This window comes from Rhyacophila brunnea, unplaced genomic scaffold, assembly GCF_057557595.1.
Source record: "Rhyacophila brunnea isolate RB1 unplaced genomic scaffold, BYU_Rbru_1.0 scaffold_13, whole genome shotgun sequence".
In the NCBI taxonomy this organism is placed as follows: Eukaryota; Metazoa; Arthropoda; class Insecta; order Trichoptera; family Rhyacophilidae; genus Rhyacophila; species Rhyacophila brunnea.
In genome coordinates this window covers 5,600,811-5,628,751 of record NW_028232785.1, presented here as the reverse complement: position 1 = coordinate 5,628,751, position 27,941 = coordinate 5,600,811, and the positions used below count along the sequence as shown (strand labels likewise).

The window sequence follows — 27,941 nt, the reverse complement described above, 5'->3', positions numbered from 1 at the left end:
AAGCATTTCTCGGAAAGTGACGTTAAATGAGTGTTAAAGTTAAATGAGAGTTAAAAAACTGAGTTAATTAGATAAAATATTGTAATTAACTATATAATCAAATTTTTAACATACCTACCTGTATTTTGTCTCTAATAGGTTTGTATAAACAAGTAATTTTATATACAATATGTCAAAAACGAACCCATGTTATATTTTTATTTCATAAAATATTTTCAAAATACACATGTGTAAATAGGTAGGTAATATAATAAACTTTTTTTTTTGTTTGTAATTAACTGTAATTATTTGTGTTTTTTATTTAACCGTTTTATCTAAACAATAATGCTATGTTATTTTATATAGAACAATATGTAAAAACAAGACCATATTTCTTATTCAAATATTTAACCATTTGCTATTAACTGATTTGTGTATAATTTTTCATAATATTATTATGTTTTTTGTGTTATTAAAAATAAAATACTTACATCCATTTGCATTATTTTTTCTTACCCTGAATCCTAATAAAAAATTTGTTGCGGGAACATTTTATAATGAAAATACGTTTTATCATAAATTATTGGTTGTAAGCTTGTGTTGATAAAAAAAAATACTCAGTGGGGCATTTTTATGTCCAAGTATGGCCCATTTGCAGCAAAGTGTACCTAATTTCAGAGAAGTAGAACTTTCTCTCACAAAACGAGTACACACTGACATTTGTGTGCTACCTTTGGGGGAGGAGTCCAATCTCTTTGATCACACACCTTAATAATAATATTATTATACATACATATTATGTAGGAATCTTGAAACACAGGGATGTATTTGTAAGACTTAAAGATAGCACTTGTATATTGTATTTACTCGACTTTATGGGGTTTTGTAATAAAACATCACTCTCCCATCTATGTTTATCAAAGAATCCTTATCCTAGGTTAACATATTCGCGCTGACGATATACACATTTATTAGTACCTAGTAGATTAGCACCTTTTCCTAAGTTAAGTAGAACTAACTAGGTACATTATTTAAAATTTATAAAATATTGTGTAGATAATTAGTTTACTGTTGTGCATTCTAAATCAGAGTAGCCGGGCTGAGGATACTATGTTGCTTTAGGGTTTTGTATCAGCAACATACTTTTTGTTAAAACTAATTTTCTAAAAAAAAGTATCCGATTTAGGTTTCAATGGGTTAAAAACAAAGGAACATTCTACTATCGGTTTAGGTAAGATATACCCAAAGAGCGGTGTTCTTCTTTTACAGGCTGTTGCCAAGCCTGTAGTCAGCAAATTCCATATAACAGCGAGCTTGAAGGGAAAGTGCAGAATTTTGCAAGTAAAGTGAAGACCTATGAAGCAAATGTAACTAGCCACACGGTGGATACACTGTCAAGGACACTCGATATAGATGAATTTGTTTTTAATGAAAATGGTACTCAGCTTCCATTGTTTTCATTCTTCAATAGTTCACTCATTGTCCATCAAGATTTACGCGAAACCAAACTTTGTACCATATCTGTCGTAGCGGTTCTAATTAATTATGCACAAAAATCTTTTATTCGGCGCTCTTGTTTAGATTATAATATGTATTTTTCCACCGTTGATCCTTTTAATAATCCACCTGTATCATTTAAACGCGCTATCTCCAAAATTTTGTATAAATAGATATACCTTTATATTTACATATATATAATTTTTTTTTTTAATGTTACTTTTTTGTATATAATTTAATTATTCATTATTCTTCCTCATTTTTCTCATGTAATTTTCTTTTGTAATTTCTTCATATTTACGTTATTCTTAATCTCTATCTTGTTAGGCCCAACTATTTTATAATGTATATATGGAAACTTTGCTGGTGTCAATAACTTTTCATTATTATATTTAAAATTTTTGTAATCGATATTTAACTATTTGTTTCCTTAATAAATAAAATAAAAATAAAAATAAATTAAAAAAATAGTTCAAGATCTGAGCGATAAATAACAATTGGACATAGGCACGCATTTGTTATCTCGCACCCAATATCACCCTGTTGTGTGACCTAGTATTGACGAATTGTTTAAAATGCGTTATATTTTCATTTTTAGTTATACGCATCTACTTTAAAAACCTACCCGTAAATACATAGGTATATACGATTAATTTAGATTGCTTTAAATGAAAAGAGTAGATTATGATATTGATGATTTTCTTGATTGCATTCAGAATAAGAGCAACTGGGTTGAGGGTTCTCATAATTGCTTTGGCGTACATTCTCTTAAACAATCTCATTTTTCGAGTCTACCCGCTCGTATATCAGTACGTACATGGATTGTTCAAGTTTCTTACAATATTGTTAGCCTACCTCATATACTGGTTTGCATGCCGAATAAGAGCAACCAGGTTTTGGATCCTCATGAATGCTTTGGCTTATAGTGTCTTCAACATACTCCTCTTTAAAATCAACTCCCTGCAAATTAATATCAGATTGTTAAGTGGCCTTCTGAAATAACAATAATTTATATCTACATTTAAAAATAAAACATAAAAAACAAATAAAATCGGCTATTCTATAAGGGTGCATCCTACTATCGGTATTGGTAAATCTGGTAGGAGATTTTTCTAGAACGCACATCACGTGCAGGCCTTTATTTGGCTTGCAGCCATCCCATGAAGAAGTACATAGGATTCATAATGACGAAATCCATGGTAGTTAAAAATCATAGCACACAAGATATTTATGTAGGTACTGAGACATTCAAAGGTGGTCAAGGTGTTCGTTCTGGTTTTATTAATAAAACATCATCTTTCTTTTATTCACGTTGTAGAACCAAGACAGTTAGATAAATCAATAAGATATACTTACAACGGTTCGACTCGAGCAGTTATATTATTTATATAACGCGAATGTTTAATTTTGGAAGATAAAATAAATTACAATTTTATATATATTTAAAAATGTTTTTTTTATACATGATATTAAAAAATAATGATGACATAGCCATACGTATTTTCTTTTCATTATTATGTTAAACCCATCTATGCACAAACGGAGTCGATGAAATTCATGCATAATTGTCAAATCGCATTGTATAAAAAAATGCAGGCAAATCTTTTTCAAGAATGATCATTACGTTTAATGTGAATATACAATTTCATAAGTCGGTCCATGAGTTCAGGCATTAAAAAATGATAATATTCAATCAACAATATGAAATTTTTATCGGCAGTAATTCAAATATAATAACTGCTTGTTATTTTGCCTCAAGCATAATCTCTAAAAATGGAAAACCGTTCAGTGATGGAGAATATAATATGAAAGAGGAGTGTTACGGGAACTTATATTATAAATTGTCGTCGACTTCGGCCGACGATGCGTGCGGCCGCGGTGCATAAATGTTTCGGACGATATACACTGACATAATCCAGAGTTTAAACGTTTTCCGTCCGGTAATGAGATAGTTATATTAGATTGCAAAAGTATCTCGTTCGGCGTGCCTTCGCGCTATACCGACCCGTAGCCGTCTTAAACGGGAGAATGCGACATATTCGATATAATCTCGATAATCGGCCGCCTTATATTCGAATCGCATCACGATTCGCGCGAGACGTCACGTGACCGCACCGCTGCACGCTGCCATCTGTCGGGTGAAATATGCGTCTCGAAAAAGAAGAATGATCACTTATCCCCCGTTATAAATTACCTACCTACATACCTATTAAATCGATCGATCGGTCCTATGATTTAACATATTATAAGTTCGTATCATTGAACCTGAATTGAATGAATCAAATGGCACCGTTTGATTTTTTTGATTTGGAACCGTTTGGTAGAATGTCCACGGAAACGCTTTTCTGACAACTAATTAGTGTTGCCAGTACTTAAAATTAACTCATAACATATCAGTCTCTAAAACAGAAACATATTTATCGAAACGTCAACTTGTTATGAAATTCTAACCTCCAATTGTGGTCTACAATAATACAAATTTAACAAACTGTCGTATTCATTCATTTTAAATGTACAAAATATAAAGAATGCCTCATGAATAGGTAGCCATTTAGTTAATTTAAAAGATTTATAGGTATGACGAGTTTTTAAAAATTACTTTTGATTAAAGCTTTTCATAATAATTGACCACTTCTTCATGTCGACAGTATGATATTGTGACTTAGACGACAATCGAACATATTAAATTGATAAAATTCGTTAGGTAATATAAAGATCATTCCGCTTGATTTAACACAGTTAGCAAAATGAAAATAAATTCTTGGTCTGACATAATAATTATAGTAATGATATTAAATCGAACTCTTTGCATAGAAAATATGTGCTGGATTTTGAGATAATGAGACCAAAAGCGGCGTCATGTTCGCGTATGGTTACTTATGAATAATATGTATTGATTATTAATCTATACTATACATAATTCAAGTGAACTCCTATGGTGTAAACGTCTAACATAGACCTCACGATATATTATAAATGCCGAATAATGCTTATCAACACTGACAGATTTCCATTAGTCTATGGATCGTCCGAATTGGTTTGACGTTTTATGTCAAACCATTTCTGATGGCCCGAGAACGGTTTGATTTTCAATGATACACTGAACCAAACGTCAAATCTCAAACCATTTCCGGTCTCATACAATTTGTATGTATATTGTCTATGGTTTAATTTGATTTGTTTCGTACAGGTTGAAAGAAACGAACCTTATATTGTAATTATATATTTGGTTTCAAGATAATTGAGGCGTCTAATTCCAAAAAGCGATAAGTCCACATTTGGTCAAAATCGAGAGAAAAAAAACGCGACATAACCCTACGAAAAAAAATATTTTAAGTCTCGATTTATTACAAAAAGCGCCAAGTCCGTTTTTCATATTATTTACAGCTTGGTTGATTTCGCGCGTGTTTAAGTGAAAGAATAAGGGAACGTTCAATATTGAAAAGGGCGTCTCCTATGCTGTAGCATCTGGTAAACTAATGACAGTGCCACGGAAATATGTGTCTTATTCGGGATAAATTAAAAAGTGAAATACAAGTAGCGCTAAGTCCAATTATAAATTATAATATTTTGCCTATATTTATTACATTTAAGAGTTTATCGGCTGAAACAAATTGCCATAGAATACAACAGAAAAAAAATCTCACGTTAAAAAAAATAATTGAAGCTAGACACATAAAAACGTTGTTTCCCAAAAATATTGAATTGTGGACTTGTCGCATTTTGTAATTAGACCCCTCAATTATTCATTCATAATTGAGTATTAGATCTCCCGATTTAAAAAAAAAATCATTACATAAATCGTGAAGCCGGTGACCGGTCCTCTGAATTGACGAAAGATTTTGACACGATTGATGCGAAACGTATCTCGTATAATTTGATAATTCAACGTGTCATATTACGCGGAACCCTGACTGCGATCTCCGATTTTTAAAAGCCCATTTACTAAAACGTAAGTCGGATCATTTATGAGACGTAACTTTTCAGAAATCTAGTATCCGAAAACAAAGCACCGAAGGAGCTGAAATCTTAACATGTGATATATTATGTACCGTTTTGTTCGTTACGACAAATTTATATTCTTACAAAATACACTTTGAATTCAATGGTCTAATAATAACGGAGCGAAAAAGACATGTTCACTTACAAGCATGATGTATGTATATTACACAATATTGTATAAGTATGTAAGCACCTGATTTAATGGCTCGCATTTTGAATATGAGCAGCCAGGTTGCGGATCACTGTCTTCAACAAATTCTTCTTTGAAATCAACTCGGAGAGGATCAATCTCAGTTTTAACATTGGCAAGGCTGGTTACAGGGCTCTGAAACACAAGACAGAAGGTATTTTATAATACGTGTTTACACCTACTTTTTTTCTGGATCTTTGTTCACTTTTGCCCGGCATGTTACTTTTACACACAGGTCGAAGGACTTTACCCAAGGATAAAATATTTACCTAGTTCAGCAGGGAATCAGATGTGGTGTATTATTTAATCGTTTATAGAGATCAGGGTCACGGTTGGGCGCGCTTTTATTTAATATTTATAAACACCAAGAAAAGCCTGTTGATAACAGGTAGGAGTCACTACCTATCAAGTCAAGGGTCACAATAAAAATAGGTACTACACTCAAGAGGTGTAAAAACGTCAATTCTGACTCATTACCGAGTAACCGACTAGACGGCGCTGATTCGCTGTCCACCAACGTAAATTTTCGCCGTATTACGAATTTGAGATAGCCGCCGATAACTACTGTTTAATCTTAATGCATGGAATGCCTTCCGTATTAATTTGGACAATGAAAATAATGGAAACGTACTAAAGTTATGACTGTCAATAATTTATTAAAAAGAGGGGTCTCCGATTTGTCTTATTCGAAAGATGACATAATGTCACACTCTTCTGAAGTCCGTGAGAGGCCGGAACCATTTCCGAACTGACTCATAGTAATGGCTGATAACGAGAAAAAAATATCCGGCAACGTTGTTTGTCAGAACGCAAAAAAATGCAACGCTGCATTCGTGTCCATCGCTTTTGTGATGGGAGATCCCTTGTAGCGCTAAAGCGCTTCTCGCTGATAGCGAGCTCGAAAGCGAAAAAGATTAGGCTTCCAGATTGCAATACAATTGTAAATATAATATACATCTCGCGTTCTGAAAATTGATAAAAATGTAATAAATAATAAAAGGCAGACCATTCTGAGGTATTTATTTGTTTACCAGCAACCAGCATACCGATCGAAGAAAGAGAATGCATCTTATTCGCTCTGACGGGAGATGGCAATAACTATATGGGTTACAACGATGAATCTCATATTAATGTAGTTTTCTTGTGCGAACAGGTGCTACTTATTTTGAATGGGATAGTGTGAAAAAAACGATTAAAACCAAATAAGTTTCCAATTTTATTTATTTATATATAAAATATAATACATATTTCACTATATACACTTTTAACCAAGCTATCGTCATACTCAGCAGGTATCTTCCACTTGTCACACAGCTAAAAATGTTGGGTTCATTCTTTCAAAACAAAAGGTTCCGTCGGCTGATATTTTATTTAGACAGAACTCTCTTTGTCCAATCTCTAGACATAACTAATATTACCATATCAAGGCAAACGTTTAATAATTAAGAGGTGCATGCATAGAAAATTAAATAACACCAATAATTTAGAGGCATGAACGACAGTTGTACATTTTTTTTGTATTTAGTAACGTCACACGTATTACGATTTAATTAAGGAGATGTCTTTACCTACCAGCGCACCTATTCTGTACACCAGACTACTATCGGCTGCTTTCTTTATTATTTAAAAGGCTTTTCACTAGATTGCGTCTTTTTGTGTTTTTCACGGTACTTGACTGTCTGTATGAGTAATTTTGTTAATCACATTTCAATGGTTTTTCAACAGAATGTGTCTTTTTATGCAATTTCATTCTACCAGATTTTATGCGCGAGTAATTATAATTTAAGTAGCTTTTCACCAGATTGAGTCTTTTTGTGCATTTTCATGCTACCAGACGTTATGCATGAGTAATTACATTTATCACATTATGACTTTTCACCAGAATGACCCATTTTGTGTCTTTTCATGTTACCTGACAGTCTGCATGAGTAATTGCATTTATCACAGTTAAATGGCTTTTCACCAGTATGAGTCATTTTATGTGTTTTCATGCTACTAGACGTCGTGCATGAGTAATTGCATATGTCACATTTGAATGGTTTTTCACCAGAATGAGTCATTTTGTGTGTTTTCATGCCACTAGACTTTCTGCATGAGTAATTGCATTTATCACAGTTAAATGGCTTTTCGCCAGAATGTGTCATTTTGTGTTTTTTCATGTTACCTGAATGTCTGCATGAGTAATTGCATATATCACATTTAAATGGCGTTTCACCAGAATGAATCATTTTGTGCGATTTCATGGTATCAGACGTAGCGAATGAGTAATTGCACATATCACAATTAAATGGCTTTTCACCAGAATGACTCATTTTGTGTCTTTTCATGTTACCTGAAAGTGTGCATGAGTAATCGCACTTATCACATTTAAATGGTTTTTCACCAGAATGAACCATTTTGTGCCTTTTCATGTGACAAGATTCTTTGCATGAGTAATTGCATATATCACATTTGAATGGCTTTTCACCAGAATGACTCATTTTGTGTCTTTTCATGTTACTTGATTGACTGCATGAATAATTGCACATATCACATTTAAATGGTTTTTCACCAGCATGACTCATTTTGTGTCTTTTCATGTGACAAGATTCTTTGCATGAGTAATTGCATATATCACATTTCAATGGCTTTTCACCAAAATGACTCATTTTGTGTCTTTTCATGCTACTAGACGTCGTGCACGAGTAATTGCCTTTAACACAGTTAAATGGTTTTTCACCAGAATGATTCATTTTGTGTGTTTTCATGTTACCTGAATGTCTGCATGAGTAATTGCAGTTATCGCACTTGAATGGCTTTTCATCAGAATATGTCATTTTGAGTGATTTCACGACGTGGCCAGAACGACATCTTGAACAATGACCATCGTCGCATTTAACCAGCCTTGCAAAGGAATCGGTCGTTTTCGCAAATGTGGTTTTGTGTATCGCTTTGTGAAGCAACATGAAGTCGAACGAAGAAAAAAAATCAAAACAGATACTGCACACAAAATTATGTTTATGAAACGATTTTGTTTCCAGTTGTATAACAGCCACTAATAATTCTGTGTTAACCATATTTGTTCGACAAATATCACGTTTATTATTGCGACAGGCGATATCTTTGTACCTTTGAACATATTCCCCGAGTTCTTTCTTTATGTTTTGTTCCTCAATGTGTAAGTCTTTGCTAGACGCTTGTGCTTCAGTCACGTCCCAGGACGATATAAGACTCGCAACGTTGGCCGGTACAGTGCTTCTAGCGATAATCTAAAAAAAACATTCAAAATTATTAATAAATTATGAAACAGTTCATTATAAGTAAAAGATCCAGGTAGAAACATTATACCTAGACATGGCAAACGTCAAATACTGTCGGGGAGATGATATCAGTAAGTGAAGACTCAATGGTTACACCAATGGTAAATGCACATTGATCATTCATTAATAATATATGGTTAACATATTACGAGGTAAAGGAGCAAATAAAAAACAAAATTTGAATTATTTTAAAAACACACCAGTGATGTATTAGACCTATAAAAAAGTTAAGCCGTCTCAATTCACCTATTGCGCTGCATCTTAATCAATAGAAATGGTCTGACAAGTCAAGATGACAAGAACTCTATAGAACAGTGTTACTCTAAGTGCGCATGCCAAAATTTCCCAAATAAAATCTTTCTACTGTCTGACATGCCGAGTAGTTTTGAATTGAAAAAAAAAAATGAAAAAGTACTTTTTCAGAATTCTATTAAAAAAGGGTTACAAATTACAATGAGAGATTCTATCTTTCACCGTGTTTCTAAACAAAGGCATATCTTCTATTCTACGAATATAATATTCCTCCGACGCTATCACAAAACAAATTGATGTGCTTACACTTCGACTGTCGGTCTCCGATTGGCGACGAGTAAAAAATTTCGTCCCACCTACTGTTGAAAATTATTTGCCGTTTCACTTATGTATGCTCTTGATTAAAGAAATGAGAGTTAAAATGACGATAGGAAATGATAATAGTATGACACGACCCCGGACGTCAGCCTCATGCTGACGCTCTCTATAAATCAGTAGGAGACGTAACCACATACCCCGGTCACATAGTCAACTGGGACAACAAATTGTATGCGGATGATAGAAGTCGACCTAAAAGGGTCATGAACAGCTATGTGTAAGTAATATGAAAAGGTATCACATAAGTGTGATTTTTGTAATTTCATAAGTGTCACTCGCATACTGCGAGTCAATATGTATTTGAATTATTTCTATAATGTTATTAATTTAAATCGCTGATCAAATTTAAAATGTTATTTCCAGTGTATGGAATCACACCGCGAGCCACACTCCCGCATTAAATGTTATTTCCCTTCGTAAATTCATATAACATGATGAAATATATCTTCTTTCTCAAGTAAATGCTGTATAACCCTTTGTGTTAAATAGAGATAGCACTATTCATGTATTTTACACACACACCTTGTTGTATAAAGCCTAGTGAGTAAGAAAGAGAACACTCTTAGACAGATCTCGTACGTGTGAGCGAGACAAATTCACAATCTTAAAATATAACCGATCTCAAGGGGAAATCTTTTGTATCGAACTTTTTAGATGCGATTATTGATTTATATAACTTAAATGTAAGAATGAATATTGTTTATGTTATAAGACTGTATTAATTAAGTATTCTTATAAACTTCATTAGCATATTGTAATGGTTTTAGCGGTAAAGACAATAATTCATACAACATGTCAACTCACGAGATGAGTTGTATGAAGAACTAAGAAGGTCGAAATATTCTATTTCCGATTATTCTAGCTTTCTTAAAAGTATCCAATTTACTATATTATATTAATCAATTCTGCCTTATGCATACATTTTCTGAGTAAATCATCACGTATTTACCGACAACCACGTATTTTCTTTCTTCCGAGAAAGAGACAGAAGGTTTTTTCCTCTTTTTTTCCCCCTCTCCGATGTCCCTTTGGACCTCTATAAAAGAGCATGATCTCTTCAATCGAATCAGTTCCGTCCGAGCCGTGCTCCTGCGACGTTTCGATAATCCAAGTTCAGTTCCGTTCGGACCCTACAGCCACGACGTTGTCCGTAACCCGCAGGAGGGTTTCGATAATTCTAGAACTACGTCATACGTAGATGAGGTCATCTCACAGTAACGCGAAACGTGTACTGCATTTTATAAACTGACGTTCTATATGAACGCTAAAATAAATACGTGAATAACCTTTCAAATTTAATTAAACGTTTACCTCTTAAACTAAATAGTGTTTTAAGATTGAGTTTTAATAATAACTAAATATAAGAATATTTAATAAATTATAAATATTATGTACTGAATAAATTAAGATTTTATACAAACAATTAAATAAATAAATTATAAGTTTCTAATTTTAATGAACGACTTGAATGTGTAACCAAAAGACTATATATACAACAAAAACATTTATTAAAAATAAAATAATTTCTACAAATACTTTAAATACATACTTTAATAACTTTATATTATGAACATTATTCTGTGACCTTGACCTCTGTAAAAGATTGTGAGGGACTGATAACATCCTACTTCTCATCACGAGGCTTATTATCAACCCTCGGTGGTAACACCCCTGAAGGGGGGGGTGACACCTTGATAATAGTCTTATGTGTAAATCGTTAGATATACACCACATTCCTATTTAGAAAGTAACCATTAGGAATAAGACGTTTGATATCAGGCGAAGGTTTATATAATGACAACATGTTTGGAGCATTACCATTATAATATACGAAATAATTTTTAAATAAATATATTATATTATATACCTGATTTACAGGGTAGCGTTCGGAATAAGAGCAGCCAGGTTGAGGGTAATCATAATTGCTTTGCCCTACATCCTCTTGAACCATCTCATTCTCTGAGTCTTCTCGTTCGAAATTAGTCTCCAATTTTATACTAGTAGGGTAGATAGAAGGGATCTAAAAAAAACATTAATGTTATAAATCAAAAAGCTTATCATGTCTTCATATGACTATATTATATAGTGTCCCTGAAACGAATCCGGTGAGGGAATTCCGACCACAAAGTAAAATAGCACCGCTGAGGCTCTGCAGCATGTATGCCGTATGATGTTGGATTGTTGGATTCACTACGTACTTGTTAACTAACTATAGGGAACTAACTTTAACCCTTAATAAGCGCAGGTGCGATTTTACTGGCGCACACGCAATCCGACATGCATACCCGTTCTGCAGGCGTATACCATGGCATAACGGCCTCGATTGTCGTGGGGAGTGTCCAAGGGAAACTAACCAAAACCTCCTGATTCATGATTCCTATTACGGTCAATCCCCAATGACAAAAGATATTCTGCCTTGTAGATATGCAGAAGGCCAATTTTTGAACGAAGCACTACGGGCCCGTTGCGCAAACCTACTTCGAATAAAGTACGTACCCGTATCACACTTCACCGTGAAATGTTGTACCGGAAATATATGGCTGTATATTTAACTTCTGTGGGTCATATAGTACTGAAATAACATGCATGTCTAAATAAAACACGGATCTTGTCGATTAACACTTTACAGGAAACTAGTAGCAAACAAATTTTGAAAATAGCGGATATACCTACTCGATTTTTTATTGCGTTAGGTTAGGTTTTCATTCTTGAATTCATGAATTTTGCGCAAATCAGCTATGAAAGTTGCATTCATGTTCATATTGAATATAATAGAAAGTATACCGTCATCACTTTTCGATAAGAAAGCTCACGGCGAACTGTGCCATGGTGAAATGCTTTACGTACAATTTACATGTAACCTGAGAAAATATTACGTGTTTCTATTACTGATACTAAAACTGATTAAGCTCTACAAGTATAAAACCAAAATATTCATTTGACAATATCAGATCCTAATAGAATCATAATATGGACTTCTAAGAGTGGAGGCTGTATTAACAGATTTTTGTTTTTACGAGAAATGAATGTTAGCCACTTGCACAATTTATTTGGTCTATACATTACTCTAAACACTAATTGAAAAATAATATGCGTATTTTCCAGATTCATGATTCGAACCTAGATGTGGCAAGTTTAACGTGAATCGTGGCCGTTTCGAGAACAACAATTCTGACAATCCTTTCATCATAATATATCGCAGCCCCACGACCTGACTCTTCAACTTATAATTTTTGCACTCTAGGATCCACGACATCATAAGCCGATGCTTAAACCGCTCGGCTATCGTGGGTGTTAAATACCCGAAATTACTGCATATTATCTCTTTGGCTTGTAGTCTCATTGATTTACCGAGGAACGAGTCATGCCCCAAATTTAAATACGCTTTTTTTTCCTGCCAAAGTGCGTGTAAGTTTTAATAATAAATATTCCGTCTATAAACAAATAAAACACTGTTTCATCTCTAATAATTATGAAGCAACCATGACAAATTATCGACAATTGTTACATAAACTTTCACACCGAATCAGTGGTATTGATTAATATATAAACAAACCCTCCATATCAGTACATACATGCATTCATTGTTTTAGATTCATAGAATATGGTGTATCTACCTGAATTACTGGTTTCCATTCCGAATGAGAGCACCCGGGTTGAGGATCCTCATGAATGCTTTGGTTTATGGCGTCTTCAACACACTCCGCTTTGAAATTAACTCGCTGGAAATTAATATCAGATTTTTTAGTGGGAAGGTGCGTTGAAAGGTTCTGAATAATATTGATTACTGTCCGACAACAAGATCTCGTCGATAACCAGAAGTCGCTGTAGTTTCATTAATAGAAGTCTTCACAGAAGCGTACCTACCTGTCATGGCGGCAACGCGTGTTTAAATAATGTAGCGGCTCTCTTTTTTTAAGGCCGGCCATACGCTCATGCTTCACCACGGTGTTGCCTGCGCAAACCTGTGCGTGACTACGTGTGGACAGCAAAACTGTACACCGGCCAAACCAAACAGTGCGGCTTGCGTGTCATTGGTTGGATGCGAAAAATTATCGGTTCATGTTTTGCGATTTGATCTGACTTCAGAAGAATCAGAATGTAGTCAGCACAGTGTTTCTATTGGTAACAAATCTATACACGCGTTGTTCTATGGTCATAGAATTTTAATCGCACACTGGTAGTTAGGTTACGATAGTGAACATATAAATATATAAGATTTTTTGAGTTAATCGGCCAAATCGGTTAACGAAAACTCAGGTAGGTAAAAAATAAGTTTTAATAATCTAACCTCAAAATTGTCGCTGGCACTATCAGGAATCTCTTGCTTAATATACGTCATTCCGTTCGCTTCTCGACTACTCTCCGCTTCAGCATCAGCTTCGAATTCATTTACTTCGCGTTTTATATCCATCTCAGGTATTTAAATCAAGAATGTGATACGGACATGTGAGAATACACGTCTTCTTTCTTCGTTAAAGAAAACATTCAATAACAGTATTGCCACTTTTGCAGTTTTTCAACTATTCCTCACATCGCAAATTGTATGTTTCCTAAGAACTGGGTTGTTTTTAATATTATGCCACGTTTTTTTTATTTCCTTGGTATCTTTCCCACTGACGCGATAATCAGTTAGGTATTTTGTAGACTAAAGCCAGGTTAATTATTATTTGATGTGATCATATTAATTTGCACCGATAACCGGAATATATCCGTTATTGCACGTATAACATCAATTATTCGCTATTGACTCTGAAGTCCCTTGAGATGTTGATCGTATTTTTGCCTTGTGTTCTTCTGCGCTGGCCCCTTTTTACCCCCTTTTCTTCTCGATTATTTACCTCTCTGGTTGTTCATCTTGTTTTTTTACCGGCTGGCAGGACTGACGCTTGTATTGTGGCGTGCTTTGTCTTTGGTATTCAATTGTGTGATTGTATTGCTTTCGTTCGAAGCGAGAAAATTTTGTCAAACGTTAAACTGTGAAATTTGTGCAATAATGGAGCGTAATGAAGCCAACAACGTCGTGGAGGGACTAGCGATGGAGACCGACTCGAATGAATCGGAATTGCTGTTGGACGATCCAGTGCGTGAATTGAGGGCAACAGTAATGTCTCTTGACAATAAGGTATCACAGATTTTTTCAATCTTGACCCAACAGGGCCTGCCTGCAGCGGTGCCTACTCCGCAGAGGCCGACGGTAAATATCGACTCTCCGGTAAGTTTTTTACGGCCGCCCGCAAGGCCTGAGACAGCGGAAAAACCCAACAGGATTCCGTTGCCTGTTTTTAGCGTCATAGTTCAGGAGCCTGCTTTTCCGACGCCAGACAAAGCTCGGGTAGCGGAACTTACCAGGCTCCAACTGTTCGACACAGATAATTGGGCGGGGGTTCGCTACGCTGAAACCCAAAAACAATATTTGGCGGCCCCGTCTTTCGTTGAATTGGGACTCAACGATGAGTTACGCCCCTACGACCATTCATCGCAAACAATACATTTAATGGAGCGTACGATTGCCGGCCTCCAAAATGCGATGCTCGCTCAAAAAGAGTGTATTCGGGACGCGTTGCAGCGAGTGGTCGACTCTGTCAGCGACCACACCATCGGTACGGCTCTTTTTGAGACGGTCGTAAAGGAGTTCGGGCCCTCTTCAGCACTCAACAAAGTGTCTGAAGACGTCACCCGAATCATTTGTGGAAAGCGGGCAGAGTTAGTTCAGACGAGGCGGAAGAAAATCCTCTTCGGTATAAGAGACACCTTCACCCGAGAGGCTCTTAACAAGATCCCACCTAGCGCCGAACACATCTTCAATAAAGATAAACTGGCGGTATTCCTAGAGAGAGGTGGGGGTCATGAGAAGGTCTTCGATCAGACCACCAAAGTGGTTGACCAGGTCAGGGAGAGTCAACCTAGCACTTCGTCAGGTGGACGCAAGGACACCTTTCGGAGGCAGGGATATACGAGGAGGATACCAGACCAGGTTAGGGGTGGCCTGCCGAGAGGCCCACGCCCATCCAACCGAGGTTTTCCCAGAGATAACCGAGGTGGTGCAAGGGACACTTACCCAAGACGCAGGTGACCGGGTCTCCCTCACCACGTTCAAAGGGGGACGCCTCCAGCATTTCCAGGAAATCTGGCAGGCCAAGGGTGCACCACCACCATTATTAAAAATAATAACGGGAACCCGTTTTCCGTTTATAAAGAAACCCCCTCTAATAATGCCTTCCGTGCAATTCCAGAAGGATTTCCAAACGCGACAATCGCCGGAGATCACTTCACAAATCGCGGAACTGAAGGAATCGGGAGTATTGGAATTGGCAGAACCATCTCCAAGCTTCCTCTCAATCCTGTTCCTAGTAAGGAAGCAAGACGGCAGTCAACGACCCGTCTTCAACCTAAAACGCCTAAACGGTTTCCTACAACCAAGGCCGTTCAAACTGTTCCACCACTTCAAGGTCCCAACATTCCTGCAAAGGGAAGACTGGTTAGTAAAAATAGACCTAAGCCAAGCGTACCTACATGTACCTATAGCTATACAACATCGCCGATTTCTTCGGCTAGTTTACCAAGGAGAACTCCTTCAATTCACGTGCCTTCCATTCGGACTGTCGGCAGCACCAAGACTGTTTGCCTCGTTAACAAACTGGGTGGCCGAACACCTCCGGGGAAAGGGTATGAGAATCGTCACTTACTTAGACGACTTTCTCATGGCAAATCAGTCCAGAGAGATTCTCCTGTCGCAACTGACTTATATGATAGATTTCATGCAAGCTCTAGGCTGGATAATCAACAAGAAAAAATCTTGTCTGATTCCAAGCCAACAGCGGGAGTTCTTGGGTATCACGTGGGATACTCACAGCAATCGGAAATATCTATCAACAGAGAAGTGCACATCACTTCGTCACCACCTGCAATTGCAGATCCAAAAAGGCAGTTGGTCGCTCAGGCAGGCCCAACGCCTCCTCGGGCGACTCAACTTTGCAACCTTCGTCACTCCACAGGGGAGGTTGCATTGCCGACGTCTACAACGTACGAGCGCTCAATTATCGAGGAGCCACCCTCACAAATCAGCATCGATTCCTCCACAAGCTCGAGAGGACATCATGTGGTGGATTCGAGCGGTGGGCTCCTCAGGAAAGATTCACAGGGCAACCTACAATCACTTCCTCACCACAGACGCAGCCGATTCAGGCTGGGGAGCGCAGTTAGACGAGTACCACCTATCAGGTACATGGACAAAACGCCAATCCACGTGGCACTCCAACCGAAAAGAGCTGTTTGCGGTACTTTCAGCCATACAACTCCGGGAACAAACGCTCAGGGGATCAGAATTACTCCTACAAACCGACAACAAAACAGTGGTGGCCTACATCAACAACGAAGGGGGCACAAAGTCCGCAAGCCTACTAAGTCTTTGCCGACAGATCCTGGAAATCGCCAACCAGGCCAGTATATCATTGACTGCACAATACCTTCCAGGAAAATACAACTGCGTGGCAGACCATCTCTCACGCAGCAAAATTATCCCAGAATGGCACCTAGTTATGGCGGCTACAGCTCCCCTATTTCAAAGATGGGGACTCCCAGACGTAGACCTGTTCGCGTCCAACACAGCCCATGTTGTCGCAACCTATGTCTCACGAAATCCGAACGATGCTCTTGCACTGTTCCACGATGCCTTCAGTCGACAGTAGGACTTCAAACTAGCCTGGATATTCCCGCCACCGAATCTAATTCCACAAGTATTGGCACACCTGAACATGGCAAGGGGAAAATATTTACTAGTGGCCCCATGGTGGAAGAAGTGTTTTTGGAGCGCAGACCTACAGCAGAGATCACTGGAACCCCCCTACCCGATCCCGCACTTGGAGTCATTTCTAGTGGATACAGTCACAAACCATCCACCTCCACAAGTCCGGGACCTATCACTCCAGTTATGGATAATTTTGGGTGGGCAGAGTTAGTTTCTAGCTGGTCGGTAGAGGACAGATCACTTCTCACTTCTGGCTGGCGACCATCCACTTTGAAGACTTATAGACCGGCATGGGACAATGGGAAGACATGGTGCATGGCCAACACGATAAGCTATAATACCCCCGAGCCGATTGAAGTGGCTAGATACCTGGGTCACTTATACAATAAGGAAGGTCTTTCATATAACACTATTCTTGTACATAAGTCAGCCATAGCTACCTTTTGCAAACCTATGATCAGTAAAGACATCATCAGTAACATAGTAGTGCGTCATATCGTCGCTATAGGATTTGTTTCCCGAATATCCATTTTTGTCGAAATCGACATTTTAATGCAGTTCAATTTCTTTTATCGAACTCTACCGAAATCATTTATAAAAAAAATATATTTTTATCTAGGAACAGAGATATTTTTTTAAAAAACCCGAATGCGCCATGTTAAGTTACAATTACTCCGTGGTGTTCTCCCGAATGTCCAACTATTCGTACCTGAATATCCAAGTTAATTTCGGTCGAAATATATCTCTGCCCGAGTGTTTATTTCCCGAATATGACTTTAGCCAATCAAACCGCGCTCACGCCGTGCATCTCGCTTCCACATTCACGCTGTCTAGCTCTAAAACAATCACGCCCACTTTCATATTTTTTGGCCGTCCGGAGACTTCTTTCAAATTTCGTCTTATTGATATTGTTTTTAACGTTACTATTGTTTTAATAGTAAATTCATCAAATTTGAAGAGATCATTCATAGCTGATACATCTCTAGTTCGCCCTGAACTTACAGTAGAGTTGTGGAAGTGAGTATTTTAACCTAAATAACTGCATTTTGTTTTGATAAATGACACAAAATCCCAACGGTTATATGAATTCTACAGTATGACCCGGCAACTACTATGACGTAAAAAATAATTATTATTTCAAATTATTTTTAATCAAACATTGTTTGTCTTTATTTTACTTTTAATCTAGGTATTTCTATGAAAATAAAGGCGATGATATTATTTATTTTTTAATGCGCTGATAGTTAATTTAATTTAATATGTATGTTAGTAACTATTTATTTAATGGATATTATATACTTAGGATATTGGTACCTACCTAATATTAGCAGCCAATGGTAATTAATTTATACATGCTATTATTTTGTGTTGTTATTCCTTAAGTTTAATTGTCAATTATAGAAATATATAGATATAATAATCTTACAGATATATATAAATAGATTTTTTTTTTGGAAAAAGTATTAATATAAAATTGTTAGCAAGTACGAGTAAGTACCAACATAAAATATTGGAGAAATGACCGTGACGTCGGTTAGTAATTGAAGTAGTAGATACCTTATAATATATTTTCTCAGAAGTGATTTTAAAAAATTATGTAAGTATATTCAATTATTAAAATGGTACATTCTTAAATCTTGTGAATTATTCGTTAAATAAAAAAATAGTTAATTACTTAAAAACTAATAAATTACTTTATCCGAAAAAAAATCGAAAAAGCGATTGCCGCAACTTATTATTACATACGAACTTGGGTAATTACGATCATTAAGGGGGAAGGTGTTCCATGTCAGCTATTTTCTGGTATTTTCAGAGGTTAAGCCTGAATAGTACGTAAGATTTGTAGAAAAACTATTTATATCATTATGAAGCTTATTCATCGTCAAATATTTATGTAAAACATTTGATAACTACATAAAGTATTTTTATGACGTAAAATAATATTCTTTGAAACCGTGAAACGTGATAATTGAGAACGAAGCCATATTTTTGTGACATTAATAGGCTGTGATGATGACAAATTTTTCCCTTAATTATTATCTCAAACGATTTATTATAGATAGTTGTAATGTTATAAAACATAATGTAGTAAAATATATTCAGTATAATTATAATATTTGCAGTTTCTATTGGTTCTAAATCTAATGGAAGCGAGTGGACATTTTGTTATTTAAATATGCTACAATTATAGACATACGAAATAATATAAAGCTACGTATCAGAAGGTTTATCATTAATCATTGAATAAATGATGAAATATCTTGTTAGTTATAAATTTGTAATACTAAATAGAGACCTTTTTAAAACAACTGTTTCCACGAAATATTCGACCATCTTGATATCCGCCAGACCCACCTGCGAATTGGTGTATGATGTATGGAATCTTTAGCTGGTATTATTTTAACTTTATATGACCAAAAAAATACGCCAACACACAAGTATTGTACAAAAATATGTTTATAAAAGTGAATGCTACAAATTGAACACAAAAATAGGCGAAACAAACACAAATTCGAACATATTATTCAAAAGGAAAACATATTTTGACATTTGAGGACAAAACAAAAAAAAATCTGAAGAAATTTGTATTTGCGTCAATTCTACGTTATGTCATACTAAATCATACATTATAATTTTTAACACTGTTGCAATCTATTTTGCCTAATATTGCAACATAGCAATCAGTTTTCTGTCCCTTTCTATAACTATCTCCCTCTACATTCAAAATAATTATGATTGTAGTAGGTATACGTATTTTATAAATTGTGATAGATTTTATTTTATTTCAGTGACATATATCGGGTCGTCCAGTATTGCCATATCTACTAAAATATTATTGAATTGATATTTTAGTAAATAAGAGAATGAAGTTTTTCACCATTTGTATCTACTATTAGTTTTACTATTTTTATTTAATAAATAATACACATGAGGTTTTACGAATTTCACATTTGTTATTAAACATACTTACATAATTTAGAACACCCCAAACACATCGCGAAGTAAAAATATCTATATTTTTTACTTAGCCAAAATTATGAATCAACATAGGTTAGGTACCTACTGATGTTTATATTACAGAAAATTTAACTTTTACTAAATTATGAATTTGCGAGATTATAATAATACAGATGATTTTAAAGAATACTTTCATCAAATAACATAATAATGGATGCCTGTACTTACATAATATTTTCCAATGTAATTTTTTTTTTAAAAACTAACTTTAATTTCGAAAGTTTAGCCTGGCAATACTATGAACGTCATTTATTTCAGCGGGAATGCGAAATTTTCATCCTCGGTTTTTGACATTGGTACCTAACAATATTATCACAATTATTTATATCGATTGTACTTACAAAAAATGCCACGAACTCACTATCCGATGGCTGGAAGTTCCAAAAAAAGACGTAGGAGAAAAGATGGAAATATTAATACATTAAAAACACAAAGGTTTGAAATTATTATTTTATAATTTGACATAATTATACATAGTTGAAAAAACCACATTTCACAGAAAATTTTGGTTCACAATATTTATTTATCTTGCAAAAGGAAGTTTTGCGTATTACTTATTAATACACACAATTAAGTATAATGATCATTTGTACTTATATTATTTTTATATTATGTTTGTGCCATGTCTTATTCGAAATTAGTGTGTCTGTGACAAAAATTATAATCTGGTACAATAATTAATAGCAGCTATACATTTTGTTTTCTGTTAACTATCTACTAAACTAATATTTTTGAATGTATTATAGTATTGATATATTGCCGAAGACTATGCCTGAGCATGGAAATCCTCAAAGCATACTACCTGAACCAGAATTTCATCCCACATTTGAACACGAACACGAAGAATTTATTATAGAAAATGAAATTGAAGATTCAAGCCCTAAATTCCGTGTAGAAGGCCGTAGAATTATAGACTTTTCATATTTTTTCCAACAACTTCAATTAATTAGCCACCATGATTCTCCATTTAATTGTAATTTATCACATTTAGAAATTTTTGGGGAAAATCGGGATAACTTTAGTAGTACATTTTTTATTCAATGTAAACTTTGTGGTAAAAAATTAAAATTATATACCACTGAAATGAACAAAAACAAAATGAATCTGTGTGACGCATTTGTATCCAGTATAATCAGTATCGGCAGTGGATTTTCAAATCTGGAAGAAATGTGTTCAGCAATTGACGTACCATCGATTACAGCAAGAACATACAGAAAGAGTCAACAGAAGGTGTACGAGTGGTTTGAAGAAACCAAAAATAAGAGTATGGAAAACGCTGCGAAAGAAGAGCGACAACTTGCAATCGAAAATGGTGACGTCGATTCTTCTGGTATTCCCATGATATCAGTTGTTGCAGACGGCTGTTGGTCGAAACGTTCATACAGATGCAATTATTCCGCAGCATCTGGCGCTGCCACGATCATTGGTCAAAGAACCGGAAAGATTTTGTACATGTCAGTGAAAAATAAATATTGCGATTTGTGCGCCAAAGCTAAAAATAAAAATATCCCTGCTCAACAACATAAATGCTTTTTAAATTATACCGGTCCGTCAGGTGGAATGGAATCTACAGCAATATTAGAAGGCTTTAAAGAATCTATTAATACACATGGATTGATTTATTCAAAATTGATTGCTGATGGAGATTCCAGCACATACAAAAAAATTCTTGATTGTCACCCTTATCCGAATGTAACTGTCGAGAAAGTTGAATGTAAAAACCATTTAATTAGAAATTATTGTGGCAAAATAGAGGCATTAACCAAAGACACAAGATATCCCTTGAATGTAAGAAAAATCATTGCGTCAAGAAAAAGACGTCTGCGGAAAGCCGTCATAGGTGCAATCAAGTATAGAAAACTACAAGATAGTACTTTCGAAGAAAAGGTTATCGCTCTGAAAAAAGATTTATTTAATGGACCGCACCATGTTTTTGGAGACCATACTTCTTGTCTACCATATTTTTGTACAAATGAACCAAATACAGAGGACATGCTTGATGTAAATTATGTACCAGCATTAAAAGAATGCAGTCTATTTTCTCAATTAATGATATATAATTCTCGTTTGGTGCTAAATTCAAAAAGTTTAATTTATAATTTTTCTACTAATATTTCAGAATCTTTTAATAACATGATTGCAAAATTTGTAGGCGGCAAGAGAATTAACTACTCTCAAAGACAATCGTACATGGGACGATGTGTAGCGGCGGTAATCGCATTTAATACAAATAAGTTACATTGCACAATTCAAAAACAAGTTTATAAAAATAGCCCAAAAGCCTTCATAAATCGCTTAGAATCAAGAAGGTTGAAAATAAATAAAAAAAAAATAGGAAAATCTTGGCGAAAACCAATACATACTGTTCCTTTATCTAATCCAGATTATGGAGAGAGTTGCCAAAAACCTGATATGGACAAAAATCAATATCAATTGTTAAAAGAAACTTTTTTGAAAAAACTCAAACTGACAAACTATGAGAGGAGGGATATAGAAAGACGCACCGTATTACAATCTGAATGTGCAGAATGGCTAGAAAGGCGACGAAACCTTCTTACTGCCTCTGTTTTTGGTAAGGTGTGTAAGCGGCGAGAAAATACAAAATTTGGGCCTTTGGTAAAACGTTTATTATATAGCCAATCATTAGCCAACGTGAAAGCGGTAAAATATGGTAAAGAAAATGAATCAATAGCTTTACAACAGCTTAGTGTACAAGAACGGATTAAGATTGAGAGATGTGGATTGTTTATCGATGATGTGTATGATTTTATCGGTGCAACGCCAGATGGCATCAGCGATGATGATACAATTATTGAAATAAAATGTCCTTTCTCAGCTGCTGGAATAAGTGCAGATGAAGCTATTGTACAGAAAAAAATTAAATTTTGGAAAGTAGATAAAGACAGGAATATGGTAATAGATAAAAATCACGATTGGTACTTCCAGATTCAGGGGCAGCTTCATATTACTAAGAAAGATGTCTGTTTATTTGGAGTTTGGACGGGACATAATTTTCCTGTTAAAATAGAATTAATCAAAAAAGACGAGACATTTTGGATTGAAAAGATTGAAAAAAAGATATATCACTTTTATATGAATTGTCTACTGCCAGAAATAGTAGATCCCAGAACCAGTAGATCTATGAATATTAGAGAACCAGAAAGGCTGAATTTCTAAATTTTTATTTTAAATTTTATTATGCTTAATATATTTTCAACAAGTCTATATTACATCACTATTTTATAGTTCATCAAGATATATCTAATTTACTAATATAGTTTACTGTTACGAGACACCCAGAACGAGTGTAATTTTATGAAATTCAAAATAATATGTATACTTACATCTAAATAATGATACCTGATCTTGCTGGCGATTCCACTGCGCCATATTTTGTATAAGCATTCGTCTCTGCAGCCGTGAGTTTTGGTTCCGTGTAAAAAGTACATTTTGTTCTCAAGGTCAAAAACCAAATTGGTTGTGCCAATGGCTTATAACCATTCCTCATAAATGATTATAACTGATATCACCTCATGATCAGTGCCACGCACGAGTTAACTCGCGGGATCTTTTAAACGTCATAACTTCTGAATGAACTGTTTGTGTATATTTTCTTAACAATATTTATCATTTTAGTGTGAAAATATTCACGTTAAACATGTTGATTTGGTAAATTTTCACAAATATTTATCATTCTATTCTTATTTCATATTTTTTAAGGGATTCATTTTATTCCAAAAATAACTGACCTACAAGTACCCACCTGGTAAAAATTGAATTTGGATTGGATGGAATTTCCTAGTAGATGTTCCAACTAAACAACATGACGCTTTCTATATATTATTTACTGTTAGTTTTGAAATTATTGTATTTGAAATAAATAATGTATCAATAATACACATAGAAATCAATAGATATATAAAATAGATATCACAGTTTAAAAATCAGAAAGATCAATGCATATTACCATTGTTTATGTTACAATATAAAACAACATTTATCATTGAACGTAGGTACCAAGAAAAATAGACTTCATTAAAATGTGTCAATATAGTATATACCCGATATAATTATATAAATTATTATATTGTTAATTACTCTGTGGGGTCCATATATACTGCTTCAATTGTAATTTAATTTTACAGTATAATTATTTATGTTAAGTACTTGATTTACTTATTATATGTACAAATGTAATATACTTACCTACTTATTAGGATATATCTTGGTGAATTTTAAAATAAGAGGAAATTAAATGGAGGTCATCGTGTCTAACTAGATGTCTAACTAGACGTTGTTAAGTCTTATATAAATATTTATACATTATTAAATTGTTTTTCTGTTTTTTATTGATGTAAAGACATGGCATGTATTCAAAGTAATAACAAATTAGCTGTGTACTATTTATTTAACTTATATTAAAACCCCAAGATTGATTTCGTCTTACGACATATTTTATTCTTCTAAGTTTTACTATGACATTGTAATATGAACCATGGATATAGTATAGTACTTAAAAAAATCAAAACTGGTAATATATTATTTCAATATTTAATAGTCAATTTTCATTTGAAGTCAGCATTTAATTACTGGTATAACACATAATTATTAACTGATATCTACAACTTCAGATGGACAAATTAATTGATATATCATATTATCAGTTTTCATTTCCTTTCAACAATGTATTCATTCTAGCAGCTATTTTAAATATCTTACTAGTTTTTATGTCATGGCACCTTACAAAGGCTCCGAGCAACCGTATACTGAGCTTCGAGAACAGATGTTTACGACGGATACTGGGTGTGCGGTAATTTTAGAAGTAACGGGAGATAAAAGAACGCACCAAATAGCCTCGCATCACGTTGAGAGTGAATACGCAACTTTGTACCTGGCCCGGCCACGTGCTGCGAGTGCCTGAAGAGAATCCCAATCTGGTTTGCCTGTTCTTCAAGCCAACCGGATTCCGGCGTCCTGGATGGCCGCTAAATACTATCTATATAGCATATCTGGCGGAGTTACGGGCTGCTAGTATGACCTGGAACGATGCAAAAAAACTAGAGTGACAGAGATTCTTGGAGGCGCCGCATTGTATCCATATGCTGCAACTAAGATGCAGATATAGCCGAAGAGAAGAATTAATATACAGCATCTAGAAAACTTAAAGTCTTTGAAATGGTGTTAGAAAGACAATGTTTCTAATATCAAAGTGATATTGAGGATGAAAAAGAAAAGACTTGGAGAGTAAGCTCTACCAAATGACATACCTGATATGATACAAGTAACTGATATGCAAAATTATATTATATTTTAGAATATTATTAATCAATTTAGCAACTTTTATATCATTATCGATAATAAATTTAGTGCAAAAATGTAATTATAAAATTGTTTTATTTTTTAAATATGTATGCGAGATAGACATAGCTATAGGTTACAAACATTAGTCACTTTATATTTACCTTTTGTAATTGTACTATTAAATCTATAAAATGGGTATATATGCTTGATGGTCTACGTCATAAATAATATTATATGAATCACGCCATGTTCGGATCGTACGCCGAAAGTCGGATTTATTTCATTATTAATTAAAAGATTTATTTCATTCCATCTTATTCATATGAAACCGTCGACAAGCAAAGATCTCGGTAGACATTTTCTCCATCTGCAAAAAACATAACATATGAACTGTTAATAGTGTGATTTTTAATCTTTTATAGTGTGCGACTGTTTGAAGAATGGTAATTAAAACGGATTAGTGATAATACAAAGCATCAAAAAAGATTGATTAACTAAAATAAAGTAATCAGGTAGGTAACATGTTTAATAACAACTAGAACGCCTTAGATTATATCAAACAAATAAATATGAAATCACAGGCATTCTCGCAATAACCTCTAAACTAACCACGCAACTAATGTAGACTAAGAAAACAATAAATTAACACTTGAATAATATATGCAAAACACACAGAATACTACTACAGTAATAAATAACATAATATTGTACTTACAGATAGTGTTTCTTATTCCTGATATAAAACACAATTCCTTCGTTAGGTATCTTGCAATTTGCTATCAACATAATCTGACAGCAGAGAGTTTTTTCTATTAGTCTATGGCCAAAAATACGGATTTACTTGGCCGGCTAAAAAAAAGATTTTAATATAGCAAGAACATTTTGAATATGCGACAAATAAATAAAAGTATATATAATATAGTTGTTAAAAAAATCTGTGTACATTATAAAATATATTTAATATTATAAATACATATGTTTTTTAAATTCATGTTATAATTTGTAAACGACGAAGCACGTCAGCTAATACGCATAGTAAATGTTTAAACTTTGGTAATCAAATTCGAATGTGACAGAAAGAGAAAGAAAAACTTTTTAATCATATTAGCATGCGTAAAAGAGATGTAACATAATATCACTTTCACTTTAAAAATCATACCTAGTATTCAATGTCATAGTTCAACTTTAAATGAAAAAACAGAAACTCTAGGTAAGCATGTGTGCCCTTAAGTATTTAAATAGTAGAGGTAATTATTAACAATTATCGTGTAAATAAATATAACATTTGAGGCGCGTACTTTTTGTCCACTCAGTAATCTGTGGGCCGTGCAGCAATACGCTACGGTCTTAAATCCCGAACGTCCATGTTTTGTCCCGAATATCCACTATTCTGAGAGAGCGCTAAAATTTTCCCGAATATCCACAGTGAGTACTTGTAAATAAAACGCATTTTCTGTGCATTTAATGATTTATACCTGTATATTATTCTTGGAATCTATTCTTAGATAATGTTGCAATCATACAGTGTAGAAAGAATGATTGATACATCTACTAATATTAAAATATACGACAATGAAATTTGTTTTTCGTCTCCTGTAAAATTGACATTTGGTCTATTCGGGAAACAAATCCTATAGCGACGATATGTTAAAAGCCATATCCACCCGCAAGACTAGACCTACCAAACTCCTTTCATTATTCGCTATTGACTCTGAAGTCCCTTGAGATATCTGTTTGTTATCACCTGGTAAAGCAAGATAGATCCTGCAAGATAAGGTGGATGAACCTAACATGAGAATCAGGTATAACATCTCCTTGCTTTTAGGCTCAGTGTACCGGGACAATAAAGGTACGTATGGCAATATTGTAGATATTTTTATGTATTGCGTTGTGAAAATTGGTAAACGTCAAAATCCTCTTCGCGGTGTTGTTAGTTTTTCCGACAGGTTAACCACTGTCGTTCTACTGCGCAGGCGCAAAATTCGCATAAGTTCGAACGGTCGCGTGAAAATTTAGAAGCTGCTGAATTTTTTTGATAATAAATATGTACTAATACAATCTTGCAACTTGCACAATAATATGTGTGAAAAGTGCATTTTTTTGGTATGGCCGCGATAATACGTACAACCAGCAGTAAATCCATGCACGTGTAAACGGGGTATAATAATTTCCCGGAACCCGTTATTTTTGGATTACAGTGACACTTAACTACAACTACGATTTGGATTAGGTAATATGAATAGAATGTTCCAGTAAACATTTCTGGCTATTTATC

At 34.6% G+C, this 27,941-nt stretch overlaps 1 protein-coding gene and 1 long non-coding RNA gene across 2 annotated transcripts in view; both read right to left on the bottom strand.

Moving 5' to 3' along the window:
- The window catches only part of LOC147076245 (RNA polymerase-associated protein CTR9 homolog), a 578,712-nt gene extending 558,769 nt beyond the window's left edge, over positions 1-19,943 (bottom strand). Inside the window, exon 1 of the mRNA XM_085941688.1 lies at positions 19,644-19,943. The gene's annotated coding sequence lies outside the window, so the exon portion shown is untranslated. The remainder of the gene's footprint in view (positions 1-19,643) is intronic.
- Positions 19,944-24,082: 4,139 nt separating this feature from the next.
- LOC147076244 (uncharacterized) lies at positions 24,083-26,457 on the bottom strand. Its single transcript, XR_015069887.1, has 3 exons — positions 26,382-26,457; positions 25,828-26,033; positions 24,083-25,403 (listed from the first exon to the last, which is right to left on the bottom strand). It is a non-coding gene; the product is annotated as an uncharacterized LOC147076244 (long non-coding RNA).
- Between the last annotated feature and the right edge of the window lie 1,484 nt (positions 26,458-27,941).